This window comes from Phlebotomus papatasi, chromosome 2 (genome assembly GCF_024763615.1).
Source record: "Phlebotomus papatasi isolate M1 chromosome 2, Ppap_2.1, whole genome shotgun sequence".
In the NCBI taxonomy this organism is placed as follows: Eukaryota; Metazoa; Arthropoda; class Insecta; order Diptera; family Psychodidae; genus Phlebotomus; species Phlebotomus papatasi.
This window is the reverse complement of record NC_077223.1, coordinates 27,326,413-27,348,261: the sequence shown is the minus strand read 5'-3', so window position 1 is coordinate 27,348,261 and position 21,849 is coordinate 27,326,413. Positions and strand designations below refer to the sequence as shown.

General features: G+C 34.1%; 1 long non-coding RNA gene across 1 annotated transcript; it reads right to left on the bottom strand.

Annotated features, from left to right (window-relative positions):
• Positions 1 to 17,096: 17,096 nt before the first annotated feature.
• LOC129803303 (uncharacterized) lies at positions 17,097 to 17,726 on the bottom strand. Its single transcript, XR_008751853.1, has 2 exons — positions 17,396 to 17,726; positions 17,097 to 17,327 (listed from the first exon to the last, which is right to left on the bottom strand). It is a non-coding gene; the product is annotated as an uncharacterized LOC129803303 (long non-coding RNA).
• Positions 17,727 to 21,849: the final 4,123 nt, after the last annotated feature.

The following is a 21,849-nucleotide window of genomic DNA, read 5'->3' as shown; positions in this document are numbered from 1 at the left end:
ACACCGGTGTCCCAATCGTCCTTAAAGGGTTAAGGAAACAAAGTTTTGGCGTACTTTAAAATTTGGGTTACAGGTGTTAGAGTTCACCCGATATTTTAGCTTTTATGGAAACCACATGTTGACAACTTTTTCTATTTTTTTCTTTTCAGAAGCATTTGCACTACAGACGTACGGTACAGGGCGTAGCGGACACGAAAATCGTTTTTCATCGAGTATCATATCCGTAATCCATGAGTTTCGAAATGTGCACATTCATAGTTAAGACCCAATCTGACGCGGTGAAACTCAGCTAGAATCTTTAGCTACCTAAATTGCTCCACCCTCCCCTGAGGGATTTTCAAATTCAAAATTTTAACAGTATTCTAGGGTACACTCGATTAAATTTAGGTGTGTCTGGATGAAATAATTAATAGAAAATCTAACAAGATTATGTTCTTAAAATGGCGTTATTATTCCCGTTATTTATGTAAAGCTTTTTACAGTATGTTAAGGCCTTGACAGACCTGGGGATTAGCCGAGAGACGGCTTAGCGTAATTATATTAGAAATAATGATTAAACTACATTTCCATTCTTTTCCACTAAGTTGTCTCTCGGCTTAAGTCGTAAGTGTGTCTAGGGCATTACGTTGGCGAGTACAGCATAGGCAGAGCACTCGATCCACGGCGTAAGATAATTTAGCCGGATACGTCAGTAGAAGACCTGAAATTACTTATTTTAAAAATCTTACAGGGTAAAAGCTTAGACCTCTATATTAGACGTATTTTTTTTAAAATCAATAACTGCAATTTCTATTATGTTATTCTCATAAATAGGTATTTTGTTTAAATAGTTATAGGGGAAGTCTATTAGGCTTCGAATGTACTCTGGCTGCGATTGCTTCATGTTTTTCACATTATAGTAAGGCCATGTAACTCCGACGATTGCAAAACTCGGATGCCGCGACCGATTTAACTCCGATACATCCACTTAAAATATAATTTATATTTTTATTTCTGTAATTAATTACTGAAGTATCATATTATAACTATTCTACTTTAAGAAAAACCAAAAATTATATTTTTATCGGTTTAATAAGTGGGTAAAAGAAATATTTTTTAAGCTCGGGTCAGCTGGGTTGTGTACTAAAAATTTAATTTCTGAGAAAATTTTGCTGTTGACAGCTCGTCGCTGGAAAAAGTTTAGTGTTTTTTCTATATAATAAAACATTATTTGCAATCAAAATTATTAATAAAAGTTAGTGTAGTTATTGATCTACAAGGTGAGTAAGAGTTTATTGATAATATAAATAATTCATACAGAAATAAGTGATTTTTGTGAATGTTTACATTTCGATGCATGTCGGATGCGGTGAAAGTCAATGTTTTGGTTCAGAATTTGCATTGTTCAGGACTCTTTTTCTGTTTCAGATGCCAAAGGGAACAAAAGAAAAGACCTATAAGGACAAGCCCGACTCTAAGGAAGGTATTAGGAATGCCTTGCAGTGTGTACGAGATGGTTCTACCATAGCATATGCATCCAAAACATTTAATGTCCCAAGAACAACACTGCACAACAAATTGTCTGGCAGATACCCGGAAGAGTGCCCCAATGGCAGGCCAACAATTCTTTCAAAAGAACAGGAAAAAGAACTTGTCAAATGGATCCTGGGATGTGCGGATGGCTGGCATCCCATCGGGAAGGAACAAGTTCTGGACAGCGTTAAACTCATCTGTGAGGTCTACAAAATTCCAAACCATTTTACAGCTGGAAGACCCGGAGACGTTTAGTTCAGGAATTTTCTTAAGCGTCATCCAGAGCTCAGCATGCGCAAGCCAAAATCCTTCTCATTGGAAAGAGCTACTGTTACTGCTGAAGACCTCACGGAATGGTTTCAGAATTGTCTTAAATATTTCACAGAACACAACCTTCTGAGCATTTCACCAGACCGTGTTTTTAATTGCGACGAAAGTGCCTTCTTTTTGACACCGGAAGATGGAAATGTCCTGTCCAGGAGAGGTTCACGTGTAGTTCCATCTCTTAAAAATTCAGGACCGAAGCAATATATCACAGTACTCCTCAGGGTGTCAGCTACTGGCGAACTTGCTCCTCCAATGGCTGTTCATAAAACTGACATTACTCCAAAAATTGCCATTCACAACGCAGAAGGATGGAAAATGGGAACGTCACCACAGAGTGGCTGGATGGATGGGCTACTTTTCTATGCTGGTCTTTATTTCCCGAAAATTGTTTTCCAACATTCAGAGGAGTCCATTATCAATAACCAGCACGATCAGGCCACCGACAATAATCCTTCAAATGATCCAGTCATCCCTGGAAACCAACTCTCTGCAACTTCTGAGACTCAACCGATCTTCGACACACTAAAACAATGCTATTTCTGGCCAGGAGAAATTCCAAAACGTCGTCAGAAGAAGAGGGTCAAAGCCAGCAATGTCAAACACCAGTATATTGTATCTTCCGAGGAAATTATCGCGGAACAGGAGGAAAAATTGAGGCAGGATTTACAAAAAAAGAAAGAAATTGCTGAACGGAAGTTGACCAGAGAGAGGAAAAAAAAAATAAGGGCAGAAGAAAAGGAGATAAAACTAAAGGAGAAACACATGGTAAAGGAAAAGGCTCAAATGCCAATTGAAGCTGAAAAGAAAAAACGTGGAAGGAAGTCAGCCAAGAAAACCGAGGAAAAATCAAAGAATTGAGTGCAATCTTAAAATAAATAAAAATATATATAATTAAATAATAAATTAATGAAATGAATTGATGGAATAAAACTCTAAAAAAATGTTTTTGAAATAATATCTTCTCATTTTTATGCATTAAACTTTTCCTTAAAATGAGCATCCGAGTTTCATCGAATTCAACGGAGTTACAAAAAAGCATCGCAGTAACATTCTTGCGCATATATTAATATTATCGTAATTTTATTAATTTTCATCAATATTATTGCTAAAATTCTATTTCTATTATGATTCTAAATTAAACAAAGAATAATTCTATTGATTTGGAATGGCGAAAAAAATATTTCATCAGTCCAAAAACAAGCATTAAAGTCGCACTCAATGAAAAGTATCCGGATTACCTCTCTTTACTATATGCCTTTAAAAGAATCTGACTTGTATACGCCAATATCGTTTATTGGATAGTCTTAAGACACATATTTCCTGAAAAAATAGGTCAGATTCATTAAAGGAATATATGGGAATAATATAAAGTGTTCGAAGCCAGGGTATGTGTGAAGCCTAAAAGACTTCTCCTGAATCGGTACACACACATTTAACAATTTATGGCAATTGAAAAATATGAATAGACTCGTATTCTTTATTTTAATTATTAATTTGTTATCTTTGATCTTCGGCTTTTCTTTTTTTAAGCTTTTGAAGATGGTCTGTCTAATCGTAAGATTTTTTCATTGGTTTCCTTGTAAAATTTGCCAGAGATCAAAATATCATGCACTTAAGAATCTCAAGAGAAAAAATTGAAGAATGGGTGAGTGAATGAATAGATTGGAATGGGGAAATTGAGTAAAGAAACGAGAAAGCAATTGAATAAAGGTTGTGAATGAGGAGTGAATTAGGAGGGGTGAGATCCTTGAGCCAAAGGAAGAAGTAAACTCAATCGAGTGGACAGTTTACATTGAATGTCATCACCATTTGCAACACCCTCCTTGACACCCAAAGGACCATGATGCGGAAGCAGTTTTCATATTATTTGCACCCCTCATGCTTGATTTGGATTTTTTTCTATTGAATGTCCATCGATGATTTCCCCAAGTTCCTATATTGACACTCCAATGCACGTCAGAAGCCTCACCATTCTAATATGATTTGTAATATTATTCGTAATATTGAATTCTCTGTTCGTCCCCAATTTTCCACAATGAGCCACAGAGAAAAATTTTTATTTGAATTTTGAATAAGTTTTTTTCAGCCCTTCTACTGACTATTGCAACTTTGTGACAGTTTTTCTTGGGGCCGATCAAGGTGTTTAGTGAGTTATGGCAAATACTGAGGTGGTACAGGAAAGTGCCAAGTGCACAACCAAGAGATTGCTTCTGAAGACAAAGAGGGCAATTTGTCAGGATTTTATGAATGTAACCCACCAATCCCTTCGTCATTTTCTGACACTCACGTCCACTTTCAAAGTAGCCGCGAGTGATTTTGCTCAGGGGACATGAATGATATTGCTCTGGACGCATCGGGAACAACTGAACAACTGAGACTTATTGATCTTTAGGGGCTGATCAGTCTCAAAACGTATTTTTTTTTTCAAATTTCATATTTTGTGCTTGTAAAAAAAATTGAATAAATTAAAGTACTTGTACGTCACATTAAAAATGACATTAGGAATTGATTTTAGGGTAGGGGAAAGCTTTAAGGTTTCGCACACACTTTCGCTTCGAACACCGAAAATATTCTTCTAATGAATCTTATTCGAGAGAAATTTTTTGCGCGTAGGGTGGAATCACCACTTATCGCCAGAGTGCCAAACTTTTCGCCACTTATATTGAAATAGCTATTTTTTGCGATTTGTGATTTACTGCTGCTACGTATAGAGTCGAAAAATAATAATTATTCGTTTTGGATTTACGATTTTGAACATTTTTTAGAGTAATATTTTTTGCAAGTGTATCGAATCCAATATTTCTTGCCAAATATACTAAGTGTCATCAAATTTTCATCAAGCAAAAAATACGTTTTTGTATCAATCATTTGCCCATTGAATATTTAATTAGACTTGTGGAATACAGAAAATTCGTATTTAGTTAATTAATATTTCATATTATATTATTTTTATATAAAAATGAGGCATGGCGAAAAGTGGTAATATTTTGGAATGATTTTACCACCTGTCACCTTCTCTTTTCAATAAGCGACGCTAACTTCACTTCGCAGATTGTCAATTGTCAAATATGCATTTTTGACTTTCTGCAATAGACCTATAATTTGATTTCTCAAATAAAAGTAAAGAAAAATCGTTTAAAGTGAGTAAAAATAAGGTGATCACGAGGAAAACGAAATGCTGAATGTATTCTTTTCATAACATTGCCTAATATAATCGAGTTTGGACCTGTTCAAGTGGGTGGCGAGAAGTGATTACAGAACTGGCGAAAAGTGGTAAAAAGTGGAGACGAAGTGGTTACTTTTGCATTGATAATAAAAATCAGTTTTTTAAGCAGTCCAGGGTTAAATTCTAAGACTACGGTTTTCACGAATAAAAAGTCAATACATCTAAGTAGTTTTGTGTAAAATTTGAGTTATCTTGTAATAAGAGTTCAAAAGTTATAATAAAATTAATTCCTCTTTTTCCTAAACATGGCGATAAGTATGGTTACTGGGTTACTCCATCCTATGGTTTTTTTTTTGGATGCATAAAGCCATTTCTAACGTTTTTCTTCGGTCCCGAAAACACGTATAATCCCTGTAAGAACTTGAACCAGAAGCATTAAATAAGTTCTTAATAAAAGGATTAATTTATTGTCAGAAGTCCTTAATTAAAATCTATTATTAGCTCTAAGTATACCAGTAGTACGTAGTACTACTTAGTAGTATTTAGTGCCGTAGATGCGGGTGACTTTGACCCCCTACTGTTTGTAAACTTTTATGTAATTCCAATGTTTGGGGAGAATCAGTTTGAGGAGAATGGGGAATCAGTGGCGCAATAGGCAAGACCGTTGACTCTTGGGCGGATCGATTCCCTGGCTCGATTCACTGTTGTGAGTTCGAGTCCCGCCCGGTGCAAAGATCTGAATGTTTAGAAAAAGACATTTTTACTGTGATATAACGTAATAAAAATGCACCGCCTCGCCCAACAACTCCGGGAGCATGGAAGAAGCATTCACCATACTACGGGAAGGCGCTCCTGGGCGGTCTTCAATGGACTTCGCAGATTCTTCCAACACGGGATATAACGCATTGTAAAAAATGATTACCTTGTAATAAATATCTCGATACGATTAATAATAATGTTTGAGAAAGATTCTCACTGATCACACATGGTAGATCGGATCGGTAAAGACCATCCTTAAGTTTTAGAAGTAAAGAAAAGCTTACGATTAGGAGGGGGTCAAAGTCACCCGCCGAAGGACAAAATCACCCACATCTACGGTACTTAACATATTAAAAAGTACTTGTCATATTTATAATACAAAAAGAAACTATTTAATTAAGAACATGTACAAAGGCCTTTATTAATTACTTAGTGCTAAGGCTGAACCAAGTGATCTTATTTTCACTATTCATTACGAATCACTGACCTGACATGATTCACATTTTGATAAATTTTTCTATTTTTAAGTAGTTAGATGTTCTATAAGTCTTTAAAATTAAGTAAATGAATTAAGAAATAATTAAATACTTAACAAGTACTTAATGCGTTATCCAGAGTGTTCTTTCATCAGAAATTTGGGATTCATATTTAAATAAATTTTTATGTTAATACAAATAAAATATAGTTATTTTTGCAAAACTTTTTCCAATGGATAAGGTAAAATTAACCCAAAGATAAGAAACTTAGTGTCCCCTTAAGATTCTATGCACAGAAGATACCTTCCGTAGCTCTAGTTGTTTATAGGTAAATTTTTCCAATGGTTTTCTCCTCCGTATTTCATGGAGAACGCTCTCAAGAACGACGATCGGAAGTGAAAGGAATTCTCATTTCTGGGATGAATAAAATCTGCTCATAAAGAATCTTCAGAGTTCACAAAGTGGACGCGAGGTAATACTGTAAATCTTCTTAGAATGCACTCTCTGGGTAGTTCATCGAGAGAGGCTTGAGTTTATTTCACGAAGCACTACAACTACTGGATCTCTCTGGAGTGATCCTCGAGGTTCTTTGTCGGCTGGACGATGTGTTGCTGAATCAATTAATGGGACGATATCATCGACTTTGCATGGTGGATTGAGGATCTTCAAAAAGCCGCAAATGATCTGCAAAAGCTACCTCTTCACTCTTTTTGGTATGATCTTCATTGGAAGATATTGCGCTGGGGTGATCTTTTGACGATCCTCGTGATAGGCATTAAAGATTCTATTGACAATTTGATCTGATTTAGTTATAGGGCTTGCATTGATGATCACTCGATCATATGATCGTACAACAGATCAAATGGAGGAAGTTGGTATTAGGGAAAAGGCCAAGATGTTGAACTCCTTGCTCAGTGGAGAGGAAAATTCCTCTGGTGTGTACATTTTCCTTTCGACTGACTATTTAAGTGTTACACATAATTGATCCGTTAATGCGTAAATTATTTTTTGAGCCTCTTCAGTGCATCGGTAAAAAACGGAAATGGAATATAAAAAAAAAAACATGCATTATTGTCATGTCATGGCTCATAAAATAAATGAGGCGTGTTGCAAACCTCTCAGACACCTTCAAATATGATTAAGTTCTTGAGTGTGGTACCAATAAAAGTCAACTGTGTAAGATGAATTAAAAGGAGTATATAACAATAAAAATTACAAACTTAAAGATATATTCTTCTCAGCCGGAGAACTTTTTCCAATTTGTCAGCACATCTCTGTGAATCACCCAAACAAATTCATTTTATCAGCGATCCACCGTGAATCTATCCTCTTTCTCCCCCTTGAGCACTTTGCTGGTATGAGATCATAAATTGTACATAAATCATCGATCATCGAAACAAAAGAGCAGTCATCGATCCCCATTTTAAAAGAAACATCATGCTGTTGAAGCTCTTTTTTTCATCCAACATCTCACCATCTTCACATTCCACCTCCTTCATCTCACCACCGAGTCATTTCTCAGTGATTGTAAATTAATCGTGTTAAACGGATTCCAATCTTCACATTTTTTTTTTACCATCCATCCGCCACTCTCAATGGAGATTCAATGCGTCGATGAAAGATCCTCTTCGAGACATTTGCTGGGAAAATAAATTCATTGTTCCAAACATCTTATTTTCATACCACGCGATCCATTGACACGAAATCAGCGAGAATTACATGAGAAGGGAATATCTTGATCGATTGTTGTGTACGTTGTGTATATTAGAATTTCTGATATATATTGAGATGTCATACCCTTCCATCTCCTGAATTTCCCTTATCAGCAAAACTTTTGATAACTAGGAGACTCCAGAGAGAATACAAATCCCTCTATTTTTGAAATTTCCACATTTCACCCTTCAGAAAACAAATTTTTTAGAGCTAGAGGACAAACAGTTTGTAAATAGGGGAAAGTACTCTCCCTTCGAACGTTCATGCCTTCGAATAATGTGAATTAACTTTTGTTTTTCCTAAGAGATTTACACATTTTTATTAAATATTAGTTAGTTTATCATCAATTATTTATGTGATAATTGTGTATAAGTATCTAGGAAAAATAAAAGAAAATTCACATTATTCGAAGGCATGAACGTTCGAATTGAGAGTACTTCCTCCTATACATTTGGAGGCTTCGAAACCTTAAGTTTAGGCTTTCAAAATATTTTGAATGTATTCAAACTTGCTCCAATTTGTCAAGAAATAATGTTCTCTAGAGTCCTTTTACCTTTAACATTGAAGGGTCCTTATTAAGAGTAACTCAAGGGCATTGTTTTATATGTACGAAATACCCATCTAGACAAATTCTAAAATAAGTATTTTTAAATAAAAAATACACTACGCATTTTAGAGAAATCTAAAGAAAGAGAAAGAGATTTGCCTGCTCCAAAATTAAACTAGGGGAGACTGGGGCAAAAAGTCACAAAACGGATATTTTATTTTTTTACAAGCTACCCGAACAACTCCAAAATTTCTAATTAGCACAGATTTATAGGAAATTTACCGTTCTACAACTCTGTGAAAGTCATTTTCTTCTATTTTCTAAGGAAATATATTTATCGAGCTGTTTTCTAAAAGGTAATTTTGTGATCATTCTCAAAAATGCTGGGGAAAATAGTATCAGGCATATTATCAGAGACATAGATACTATCACATTTTGATTTGCTTTATTACGGAATTTCGTAAATTTAAGTAAAATACCGAGATTACATATTTTCATAGAACATTTATTCTTCTATACCTTTGTAAAACACCATTTTCTCTATTTGAGCAAGAAAAGCGCATTTTGAGCTATTTTACAAAAAACACACAAAAGACTGCAAATCGTTTGACCAATGCAAAAAACAAGCGGCGACACATAGCATTGACGTTTCTTTTCACCGTGGAACATCAGAAATTGTTTCGGTTTTTGTTCCTTTTTGCTCCATAGCTTTTGCTACTTTTTACCCCAAGTAGTCGTTTTCAATAAAAGGATTTCTGGAGAACAGAATCTTTATAAAATTGTAAAAGGGACAGATAATCCTAACCGGCTTATGTAGGTGAGATTCTTAACGTGAGCTAACTCGGAGTGCATGCAAATTCGATTTAGAGCTGAAGTTGGGAGACGCCATTCAGTTATCTTGAATCAAATTCGTGAAATTATACAAATTTTGTATTTAAACAAAAATATCAAGGATTTGGATGAACTGACTGAAAAGTGTTATATGGGTGAAATGTAGACCAGAATGTTCTCTATAATTTTTCCATAGAACATGATCTCATCGATTACTCAGAAGCCAAGATAATCGAGGTTTTTTGTTTCTTAACTCGTTTTTTCATCCAGAGTGCCCAAGTAGTCATTTGTTGAACTTCAACTATATCAAAGAATTGTTGTCTTTTGTGGGACTTTCCATTTAAAACCCTATTTTAAGTGTCTTGGTGGAGTAGAGGCAGTCAAATTGGCATCTGAGTGATTTCAAAGCGTTATTATGGGAAAAATCAATTTTTTCACACTTAAACGGCAAAATCGGAGTGATAGCGTAGTCTGAGCGGAAAATGATGTATGGACGAAATGTAGAGACAAATGTGTTCTATAATTGTGTCGAAGTAATCATCAAAATCGGTTTAGCGACAGTCGAGATAATTGAGGTTATGTGATATTGAAATTGGTTTTTCGACTGTGACGCCCCTGGTGTTGGTCCCACGAAGTTCAAATATTCTAGAAAGTTGTAGCATTTGGTGAGATCTTTCGTTTAAGCCCTCACTCATCAAAATCGGTCTCATAGAACTGGAGATATGATTTTTTGAATTTTGTGAACTTTGACCCCTCATATCTCCGGTTCTGTTTTAACCACAGCGCGCATATGCACCATTTTGGAAACGTCCTAGACTGGACTACAACATACTAAAATTTCATTAACTTGCACAATGCCGTTTTTGAGAAAAGTGACTTTGAATTTCGATGAATTTTGACGCTATCACAGCGCCACCTGTGGTGACTTTTTGAACTTCCATCTGAAAGTGCTCATCGAGACGAAACCAAAAAGGTAAAATTTAGGTCGCTATGTTAATTAGAACCGGAGATAGAGGCCGGTCAATGTTCGAACTTTGACCCCTTATAGCTCGGGTCAGGGGTTATGGATCGACTTAAGGTTTTTTTTGTTTGATAGGTATAATCAACGGCTACAACATACTAAATTTTCAGCCCGATGCACAATGGAATTTTTGAGTTATTTAACTTTTAAGATTTAAAAATTTTCTTTTTAAAAAAAGCGCCCCTAGCGGTGGTTTTATGAACTTGCGATGTTAGAAGGGGAAGTGGCATTTCACGAGAGCTTTCCAAAAAGCCCTCACTTTTTAAATTCTGACAATTAGAACCGGAGTTATGGCCATTTTAAGAAATTTTTTTTGGACCCTTATAGCTCGGGTCAGGGGGGTCGGGGGACCTTAAGTTTGGTATTGATGGAAAGCTCTAAGGCCCAGCTATAACATACTAAAATTTGAGTCCGCTGAATGCCATAGGGGCGGAGCTATTGAGAAAACAAAAAAAGGGGGGTCTTCAAAATGGCGGAAGGAGGGGTGGGGGGTGGGGGGTCTATGCACCAAGTTGCAATTTTCACCCGATATATAACCTTTGCCGAAAACCGCAAGTCGATATCTTTTTTAGTTTAGGAGCTATTAAGCTCCAAAGAGCGGCCGGCCGGCCGGCCGGCCGGCCGTGAACGTAACTTAGCCACATATATATTCGGAATCAGGAAGTGGCGAAACACATTTTGGCCAAATTTGAGGTCAATCGGACGACATGAAATTTTGTTAGGATTATAGTAGGTGAGATTTTGTTAAGAATCTCACCTAATATTAGGTCCTACATTTCGTCCATACATCATTTTCCGCTCAGACTACGCTATCACTCCGATTTTGCCGTTTATGTGTAAAAAAAATGATTTTTCCCATAAAAACGCTTTGAAATCACTCAGATGCCAATTTGACTGCCTCTACTCCACCAAGACACTTAAAATATGGTTTTAAATGGAAAGTCCCACAAAATACAACAATTCTTTGAAATAGTTGAAGCTCAACAAATGACTACTTGGGGCACTCTGGATGAAAAAACGAGTTAAGAAACAAAAAACCTCGCTTATCTTGGCTTCTGAGTAATCGATGAGATCATGTTCTATGGGAAAATTATAGAGAACATTCTGGTCTACATTTCATCTATATATCACTTTTCTATCAGTTCATCCAAATCCTTGATATTTTGGTTTAAATACAAAATTTGTATAATTTCACGAATTTGATTCAAGATAACTGAATGGCGTCTCCCAACTTCAGCTCCAAATCGAATTTGCATGCACTCCGAGTTATCTCACGTTAAGAATCTCACCTACATAAGCCGGTTAGGATTATCTGTCCCTTTCTCTGACAAACATTGAAGCTGAAAGTTTATAGCTTAAGGGGTTACATGGGTTAAGAAGACTATAACGTAATGTTTTCTCTAATTTATTTTTCAGTAAAATAAAAAAAAAATTATTTAATTCATGGTCTTAGGCAATATTTAAATTACATTTTCTGAAATTTTGATTTTAATTTTTTTAAAATTAAGCCATTGAGACCAAACTTTTGGAGTTTTTTTTTTTGAAAAAAAAAAATACTTTTCCGTGAACAAGATTTCTCGGAATTGGTACATCTAAAATCCAAAAACCAAATATTTCCTGTTAGCTTATGACTTAAACTGGTCACCTACTCGATTGAGATGCTATAGAAAAATCTGTTATAGTATTGCTATAGAAAGAAATGTCTCATATAGTATTGAAAACAATATTTATATTTTTATTTAGTTTTAAAATGTATACTAAGAATAATTTTAAACAAAACAGAATAGAACAAACCTCGTTTTAAATCTAAACAGCACTCCCATTAAAGAAGTAACAAAAAATTTTATTTGTAACTAAAATATTACAATTCAAACTTAGGATTTTGCTCCAAATATACAACATGTCCGAAATTTAGTACAGTTCACCTAGGTAAAGTTTTTTTTTTTAAATAAAGTAATTCGGAAGCGAATTATAAAACCATTTTGAAAATATGATTAAATTGTTTGTGTAGGAAAACAATCAGTTAATGCAATTTAATATTTAATTTTAAATAAACATGTCAGTCTTTTACTCGTACTTGCTTTTTACATACGTATACTCGTAGTTGTTTTACATACATAATAAAATCCTAAGTAAATAATTTAATTTTGATAAATAAATGTTTTAAAATCGTCAATAAGGTTTTTGCGTAGGGTAATTCCTATGTTTAGATGAATCTTACTCTTATTATTTGAAATTATTTCGAGTAGTTTATTACAAAAAAAAACTTGAAAGTCATAGCTCTTTTTCAGAGCTATCAAAATCTCTCGTGCGGATGTTGAACTTGATATTAATAGATTAATATCGTAGATTTTCCATTAATACCAAAGTGATCTCGAAAGTAGCTTTAATTCAGAATCAGAACATAATTCAGTATGATTTCTGCGTGATCTTTCAACGATTGCATTAAGAATTTTAGGAATTATCGAAGAAATTGACTATATGTTCGATCTTCTTTCAACAAGTATAATTATCTCCTATATTATTTTGCAAGAAATGAGAAACCTTAAATTTTATTTGTGGATTTCCCCCCCAAAAAAAAGTCCCATATAATGTACAAGACAGAATGAATTGAATATGATCAAGTATGAGAAGTCAGCAAATGACACGATGATTGTTAAAATTATTAACTAATCTCTCCAAGTCATCGGAGGATCCCTATAAGAACCACGGAGAAACACTTGGCAAGAGTTGTGATGGAAAAAAATGCGAGACTTTTGAAGAATCATGTGAATTGATGATTTTGATAGATCATCTGACCGTTTGCGCACCAGTGTCGATCTCAGAACGAAATTCCCATGTATTTTGAAGATCTATGATGATGTTTGGTGGATTCTTCTCAAATTGTGCTTGTTGTGAGTGAAGTTAATGATGGGTGTGTCTCCTCTTGGCCAGTTACAAGAGCCTCATTGTGTCGATTGATTGATTATTATTATCGTTGTCGATGAATTGGTTACTGATACGATATTGATTCACCATCTTTTGTTCGCACATCTCTATCATCCGCGGGACGCACCTTCTTCACCATCTAAATGGGAAAATTACCAGCGCCATGGCTTTTCACCTGCCCAGCAGGTTTAGTGCGGGAGAAGAGTGAATATCGAGTTTAAGACATCTGGCCAAATGAGCTAGGACTCCTTCAGAAAACACCTCATCACTTCCTGCATCGATCGATCGCGACAAGAAGCGTCAATGTTGACGGGATAATTAATGGGGTTCTTCTCACTTCCTTTTGGTAGGCACACCACCTTAAGGCCTTTTAACCTTCTGGCGAAATTTTCTACGATGTCTATGGAATATCGATAAATATAGGAATCATTTGGCTCCTGAAATAATCATTTTTTAAATATACAAAGTGTTCGAAGGCTTTATGTATAGTAATTCCCCAATGAACTGTTAAATTTTTCGGGCGATATTGAGGGTGAATTGATCACAAATAAATTTGAAAAAAAAATGATAAGGATAATGATTTAGGGAAAGTGTGCCAAATTTCGGCCAGCTTCTAATTTCGGCCACTTTGAGTGTAATTTCGGCCATGCAAATAAATTAATTAAAATCATGTATGTAATCTTCGAATAGTCAATGAATTCATTTTGCTTTTAAATATTTATTCATTTTAGGATGTATATTAACACAAAGACCGTTAAATTTTAGGTATAATGTGAATTTAAATTACGTTGTAAAAACTCAGTGTGATAAGAGTCTTACAAAAAATGTGACAGATCGATTGTGTTTCTAGCAGTCTTGTGATTTGTGGTGAAGTGCAAAAGGTTTTCCTTCGGTGTTTTTCATGAAAATTGATTAGTTTTCATTAAAAATTGTTTCTGTTTATGGTAATAGTGAATCAATCTTTAAATTTCGGGTGAAATTTCCCAACTGGATCCTGTATTTCGCGTAAAAAAGTATATAGTTTGTGAGCGTCTCTCCGGTGAGGTAGTGTTGCCTATTCCGGCAGCATTTTTTGCTTTCCTAAATTTCTTATTCATTTTATGTTTTTTTTTTTTCAATTTCTGAGTTTTACAATGTCCAGAGAAAAAAACCATCGCTTCTATGAAAAAGATGATGTGGAAAAGGCATTGGAAGAGTTTAGGAAGGGCAAATTCTTACGGGAATCTGCGCGTAAATTTGAGATGCTACTCTTCAGGTCTTCAGGACAAATTACACGGAAGATCTCAGGGCTTGTGGGTAATATAAACGTATTAAACTAACTATTAAACTCGTTCCGTTTGACGTTTTGAAATTTTCTATCCGTTGTGTCACAAAAGGTGTCAGAAAAAAGGTGGCCGATATTTCACACAAAGTGGACGGAATACTACCCAAAGCAACGTCCATATTTTTATTAACTTTTCAATATTTTAGAAAGTGATTTAAATAAAACAAAGATGGTAAACTAGTCGTCAAGGTTCCACACAACCCTCCCCAAAAGGAGGTAACAAAAAATATAAATATGAATTAAAAATATTGCATTTCAAAATTAGGACTTCGGTGCTTATTAGCAACTATGCCGAAATCTGGCACAACACCCTAAGATTCCTATATTATAAAAATTAAATTAAACAAATTTCACATTTGCATTTTATAGCCCTTCAATTACTGAATTTATTCAGAGGTGATTGAACTCTTGAGGCACACTTCTTCAAATTTTGATTCACATTTTATTTATTGTATTTTGTATTTATTTTGGCCCACATGTGTCTTTACAATAGCCCCTCTATACCACGCGTCCGTCGCCGACTTAGGGGTGGTGACCAGCCTCCTAAGCCGAACGGCGAATTAAAAAAGCTTGTTTCAAAAAATTTTAAATCAAAAAAGCTGGTTTAGTTCCGAAGATCAATACCAATTCAGAAGTGTGAAAAATTCAAATTAAGTTTTCTTCATTTTATAAATTTCTTACTGTAAATTAATTTTATAAATTGAAAGACAAATATTAACGTACCGTCGTTGCGGGTGACTTTGCACTCGGGGGGTGACTTTGCACTCTGCTGTCCGTAAGACTTTCATAAATTCTAGCACTTATTGATGGTCTTCGCCGATCCGGTCTACCATGTCAAAGTATATAGGGATATGTTATGTACCAAGTAAGGTACAATGATCCCCAAAAGGATTCTTGTAGTTTCAGTAATAGTTAATGAAATGCTAATATAGGTATTTTCTCAAAAAATGCCTCCGTGAAAATGTTATCTGATGGTGCAATTCCAAAATCGATTTCAGAGTAGTAAATTGCCCAAATACAATCTAAATTTATCTGGCTAGAATAATCCATTTCGATTTTGTTGATTATTTTTATTAAAATATATATTTTTTCCTATTATCTTCCTAAGAACACATGATTTATGTTATAAAATTGCATATATTGGTCTTTCTAAAGCTTTATTATAGAAGTATTTGGCTAAAAGTTATCCAATTTTGTGCGAACTTAAGATAAAATGACCGAGATCTACAAGATGGTATGGTCGCCATCTTGATTTGACGGTTCTGTCCGCCATTTTGAATAACTGTCAAAACAAAAAACTTATCCAATTGAGCTGAAATTTTAGTATGTTGTGGCTGATGTCAAGGCCTTTTCAGAACATATATAAAATCCGACCTAGGTCAAGTGATTGCCTAGATATAGGGGCTCCAAATTCAAAATTTTGACATTTTCATGAATACAGAACTACAGGGAGCTTCTTTTATCAAAACTATCACAAAAAAGACAGCGCCATCGTTAGGAGATGATATCTAACAAACAAACAAAAAGAAAAGTAATGTTTTTGTTTATAACAGCGCATTATTTGAGAATCTTAAAAACTGTTCGCAAAGGTGAAAAATAAAAAAAATTAATTAAATGCACTTTTCGTTTATTTTTTTTAATTATATTAGAGTAAATAAATATATAAAATTAATGCCCCAACCATATTTAATGGTTACTAAGGCATTTCGTTTAGGTTTCAAATATTGAAGATTAAAAAATAAAGAGCCCCAAAATATGAGTATTACAAAATTTTAATCTTTGAGCCTCTGTATCTAGGTAAATACTTGACGTAGACTGGAACATAAATATGTTTTGAAAAGGTCTTGATATCAGCTACAACATACTAAAACTTCAACCCAATCGGACCAGTTTTAGGGTTTGACAGTTATTCAAAATGACGGACAGAAACGTCAAATCAAGATGGCGACCACGTCATCTTGTAGATCTCGTGCATCTCACCCTTAGATATGAAGATCTTCATTGTCGTTTATTATCAGAAATTGTTGTTTTTTTAGTATTTATTAAAAAGTGCAAAGTCACCCGCACCTTATCCCAAGTGCAAGCCTTTTTTCTTGATTTTTTTTAACATAGTAAAATTTTATAAAATTAGTGTTAGTGGCACAAAATCCATTCATTAACAACTGAATACAAATAATTTTACCCATTCACCCCCCTCTCTTCACTTTAACTGTCCACTTTTAGAGGGTAAAGTTGAAAAATAGCGAAAAAACGTGCAAAGTCACCCGCAACGACGGTATTCTACTTCATATATTGAAATTAAGTTAAAACGAAAGGAAAACGAATTATATTTCTCTTAACGGTTCAATTAGATCTTTATCCTCGTGGTAGAAAGATCAGTTATTTCTCGGGGATTATCCAGGAGCACCAATTAAATTTCCATTAAAGAGCCCTTACGCGGAAAGATTCTTTCCTTGCTCTAACTGAATTTTCTTGAAAATTGAAAGAACTTCTTACGATTTTTAAAATTGTATTTGAGAGATTTTACATTTTGAGGAAAAATTTAAACAATAATTGTTAAATTTTATCTCCTCAGCAGGGTCCAGTGTTTTCTTTTTCGTTTTAATAATAATAAGTAGGATAATAGCCATATCCATGATGTTGTGGCTGTGGGTATGGGAGGGCAACTGGAATTGGACGAGGAGCTGGGTTAGGCTCAGGAGCAGCAAAAGCAGTGGCCACAGCTGTTCAAAAAGAGAATATTGAATTAAGGGTAACAGGTAAAAGGATAATTTTTCCAATGAAAACTCACCGAAGGCGACGAAGAAAGCGAAGATCAAGAATTTCATCATCTTGGATAGATTGTTGGATAAGCTTCAGTTGACAAGTTGAACTGATAATGCTAATTGAGGAAAACTTCGCGGTATTTATACTGAAAAGTGATCAACGTGGAGGACAGGTATCGTGATTGAGAGTCACGGTAAAGTACATTTCACGATTTTCTTTGAGACTTTTTCATATGGAAACGGATAAAGTGCGCAGTGTTTCGTTGAGAAATAACACACGTAACACTTGCTTCGTGGACAATTTTGAATTGGACTAAGTTCATGAATTGTTCACGTGATTGGACTAAAAAGTCTAAAATTGTTGCTCGATAATTCATTATTACTATTCACTATTACTATTAATTCATTTATTAAACATAAAATTTTGATGCAATATATCTATAATTTGATAAGAGAATCCTTTAATAACTTTGGACATTGGTCTACATAAGTGTTAACCCTTTAAGGACAAGTAGAACACCGGTGTCCCAAAAACAAAAACCATTTTTTTTCTGACTATTGTAGTAGGACTGTTGAGTCTAGAGGAGTCGGAGGGAGAAAGCCCGTCCTGACAAAGACTCTTTTAAGCCAACGGTACCAATCTAGTCCCCGGCGAGTGGCCTTCAAAGTTGAAGCCAATTTCTTACTTTCACATACAAATGCATATGGGAATTTTTCTGCACTCGTGATCGTTATGCTAAATATTTAAAAAGTGAGAAGTTTTTTCGTATTACAAGATACCTTTCTGTATGGAGGGATAAATATACTAAATTTTTGTTTAAATAAATATTTTCCTTAGAGCACTGTGAGCTGAGTCCGAGATCAATTTAGGAATTGGCTTCAAATAGCTCCATATAAAAATGCCAACTTGCCAGGCGCTTTCTACCAATCACTGTTCAGCTGGGGTGGTGACTCGAGGGGTGCTATAACGGCTAACTTCAGAGGCACTATGTTGCTAGTCTAGCGGATAGATGGAGTAAGAGCAGCTGACGGATATATCTCGGAGGCGTATACGAATCTACTTCCTCAGTCGGCCTTCACCAGTGAAACTGAAAGGAAATCAGATTCGTGAGCTCTCGAGGAAGAGCAATGGAGGCTCTATTCCGGGAGACTGCGATGAAGGGTGCTCCAGCATGTTCAGGTGTTAGGCCTATAGCCTTATTGCTATACCATTTAGAGAACATAATAACTCAAAAAAAAAGTTTATGTTTTTGGGACATCGGTGTATCACTCGTCCTTAAAGGATAAAGGTCCTGAAAGCTCAGTAAGACAATAAACAAAAAATACTTTTAAAATACATCTAAAACCCCGTTCAAATAATACTAAATTAATAATATTTAATAAATTTTCGTTCTTGGTTGTGAAAATTTATGAACTGTTAGCCTAATGGTGGGAACTGTCCTGAGTGAGTGGTAAATGTGGTAAGCATTGATGCTTAATGATCACAAGAATTTTTTGAAAAATATTTAAATGACGAAAATCATATTTTATTTGCTGTTCGAAGAATCTTCTTCTAATCTGAGGCAAAAGTACAGGTTTTGATCATTCATAATTAATATCGCATTTTCTCAATTTTCTTGACTAACATTTTAAGTCTTTTCGCATTTAAAAGTTTAGAAATTAATTTAGAAAAATAATTAGACATTTTTACACAATTTTTTACCAAGTATACTAAGGAAATTTAGAAAATTAAATAAAAATATTTTTCAAAAAAAAAATAGTGACAGCGTGTCCTTACATACGGGCCAATCCATCTCAAGACGACCATAGGGGTACCCTTCATGGTCTTAGATGTTTTTGAATTTTACATATGTTAAAGTACACGATAAAATAATATACCCCTATTTTTTTTTTCGTCCGAAAAAAATCCAGGCCGGAGATACATGGCGTCAAAGATGGCGCCTCGCGCTTCATTCCTCAATTGCGATTTTTAGCAAATATTTTAAAATGCTCTATTTCGGGAACGGGTTGAGATTTCTTCTTACTCTTTTTTTATTTGAAAGATAATTTTATACTCTTTAAAACGATATACTTGATTTTGCATTATCTGCTTAAGTTTTTTTGTAACGGTCTTTTAAAAAAATTTTGAAAAAATTTAAAAATTAATTTTTCTCAAAAACCCCATTCTCAAAAATTTTGATTTTTTTTACTGTTGATCAGTAACATTGAGTACTACATTCACTGAAAAGGCGAGCTTCCACTTTTGCACTTACTTTTTTTTAAAAATATTTGAAAAATTACCATATTTTCAAAATTAAAAATAACCAGTTAATCTCAAAATTTTGAGTTCAACTTTTCAGGGAATATAGTACTCCACAATACTTATAAACAGCCAAAAAATCAAAATTTTTCGAAATCAAGTTTTTGAAAAAAAAATTTTTTTTTTGAGTTTTAAATAAAAATGTCTTTTATTGACAAAAATAAGCCTTTAAATCATATTAAACACATGTACTAATTATGTTTTTTTTTGTTTTCTTTTAGTTTTTCAAAAAAAAAGTTTTTGGAAACTTTTTTGGTTTATTTTTGAAAAAATTAAAAAAAAAATTTTTTTGAAATTCCGTTTAAAAAAAAATCTACATATTGACACACGTGTTAAATGTGTCTTAAAGTTTGATTTTTGTCAATAAAAGACATTTTTATTTAAAACTCAAAAAAAAAATTTTTTTTCAAAAACTTGTTTTCGAAAATCTTTGATTTTTTGGCTGTTTATAAGTATTGTGGAGTACTATATTCCCTGAAAAGTTGAACTCAAAATTTTGAGTTTAGCTGGTTATTTTTAATTTTGAAAATATGGTAATTTTTCAAATATTTTTAAAAAAAAAAGTAAGTGCAAAAGTGGAAGCTCGCCTTTTCAGGGAATATAGTACTCAATGTTACTGATCAACAGTAAAAAAATCAAAATTTTTGAGAATGGGGTTTTTGAGAAAAATTAATTTTTAAATTTTTTCAAAAATTTTTTAAAAGACCGTTACAAAAAAACTAAAGCAGATAATGCAAAATCAAGTATATAGTTTTAAAGAGTATAAAATTATCTTTCAAATAAAAAAAAAAGAGTAAGAAGAAATCTCAACCCGTTCCCGAAATAGAGCATTTTAAAATATTTGCTAAAAATCGCAATTGAGGAATGAAGCGCGAGGCGCCATCTTTGACGCCATGTATCTCCGGCCTGGATTTTTTTTTTCGGACGAAAAAAAAATAGGGGTATATTATTTTATTGTGTACTTTAACATATGTAAAATTCAAAAACATCTAAGACCATGACCCCTCGATTTGCGATTTTTTCGGTCGTTTTGAGATGGATTGGCCCATACATATTTTAATTTCAGAATTTCATGTTCCGTGTCAAAACTTTCTCAAAATTAGTGAAATTCACGCTTCGACACTTTTGCATTATCCCTTCTGTTTTAAAATGATATTCATATTTTTCATCCACCATTTGTTAAGACATTTTATTTACCTTTTTCCCTCTTAATCAATTTGTTCGCAGCTCTGAATTCTCCGCGTACATTTTTGAAACTCACAGCAGGTGTTAATATCAAAGAAATACGTTTTTTGGCATCATTTCAACTGTTTTGTATCTTGCTCTTGTTGTTTTTTCTTGTAATTTTTTTGTGTGGAGGTAAGTGATGAGGACAAATTGTTGTGAATTATTGGTATAAATTGCTCCTCCACCTAATTCTGGCACAAAATGAATGGTGAAACACGATCTGGATTTTTCTTCATGCCCAATGCCAAAATTCCTCACAGACCATATTTGTAATCCAATCCATGTATTACTTTCTCATTCATCATTCATTATCCTGCCAACATGAAATTCAAACCACAAAAAGACGATCTGTGACCAAAAAAAAATCTATTGAGAATGTTTATTAAATTAATTCTTATAGGATTGCAGATTTGGTAAGCAAAAAAGGGATGCTGGAAGGGAATTTCAGAGCGATGTTTTCTCTAATTAAATTGGATAAATAGTCTGAAATTCTTAAGGATAAACAATAGAGCAAAATGGCCCTAAATATTTATATGAATTTCAATACTTTAATAATTTCCGGTGCGAATTTTTATTACTTAATTTGTACAATCAACTCACGTGAATATTGAAGATTAAATTACCGGAAATTCTGCACTGCGCACTTCTGGATGGGGCTTTTTTCCTGTATACTCTAACCCATCTCTCTGGTCTAACAATTGCTTTGGATAAAAAAGAAGTTACCAGGAGAATTAATCATGGGCATGTGAGAGAGAACTTGTGGTGAGACGATGACTCTGAGGATTTTTCCTCCCAGAGTCTCTCCATTTGAATGAATTTCCAGCGAAACGATTAAATTGTGGCGATCGCTAGAGATGATTGTCCGAAAGGAGTCAATTGGTGTGAACAAGAATGTCCTTCACATGAACTCACGATGTTCTTGAGCTTCTGTGGCGCCCAATTAGTCTCATTTTG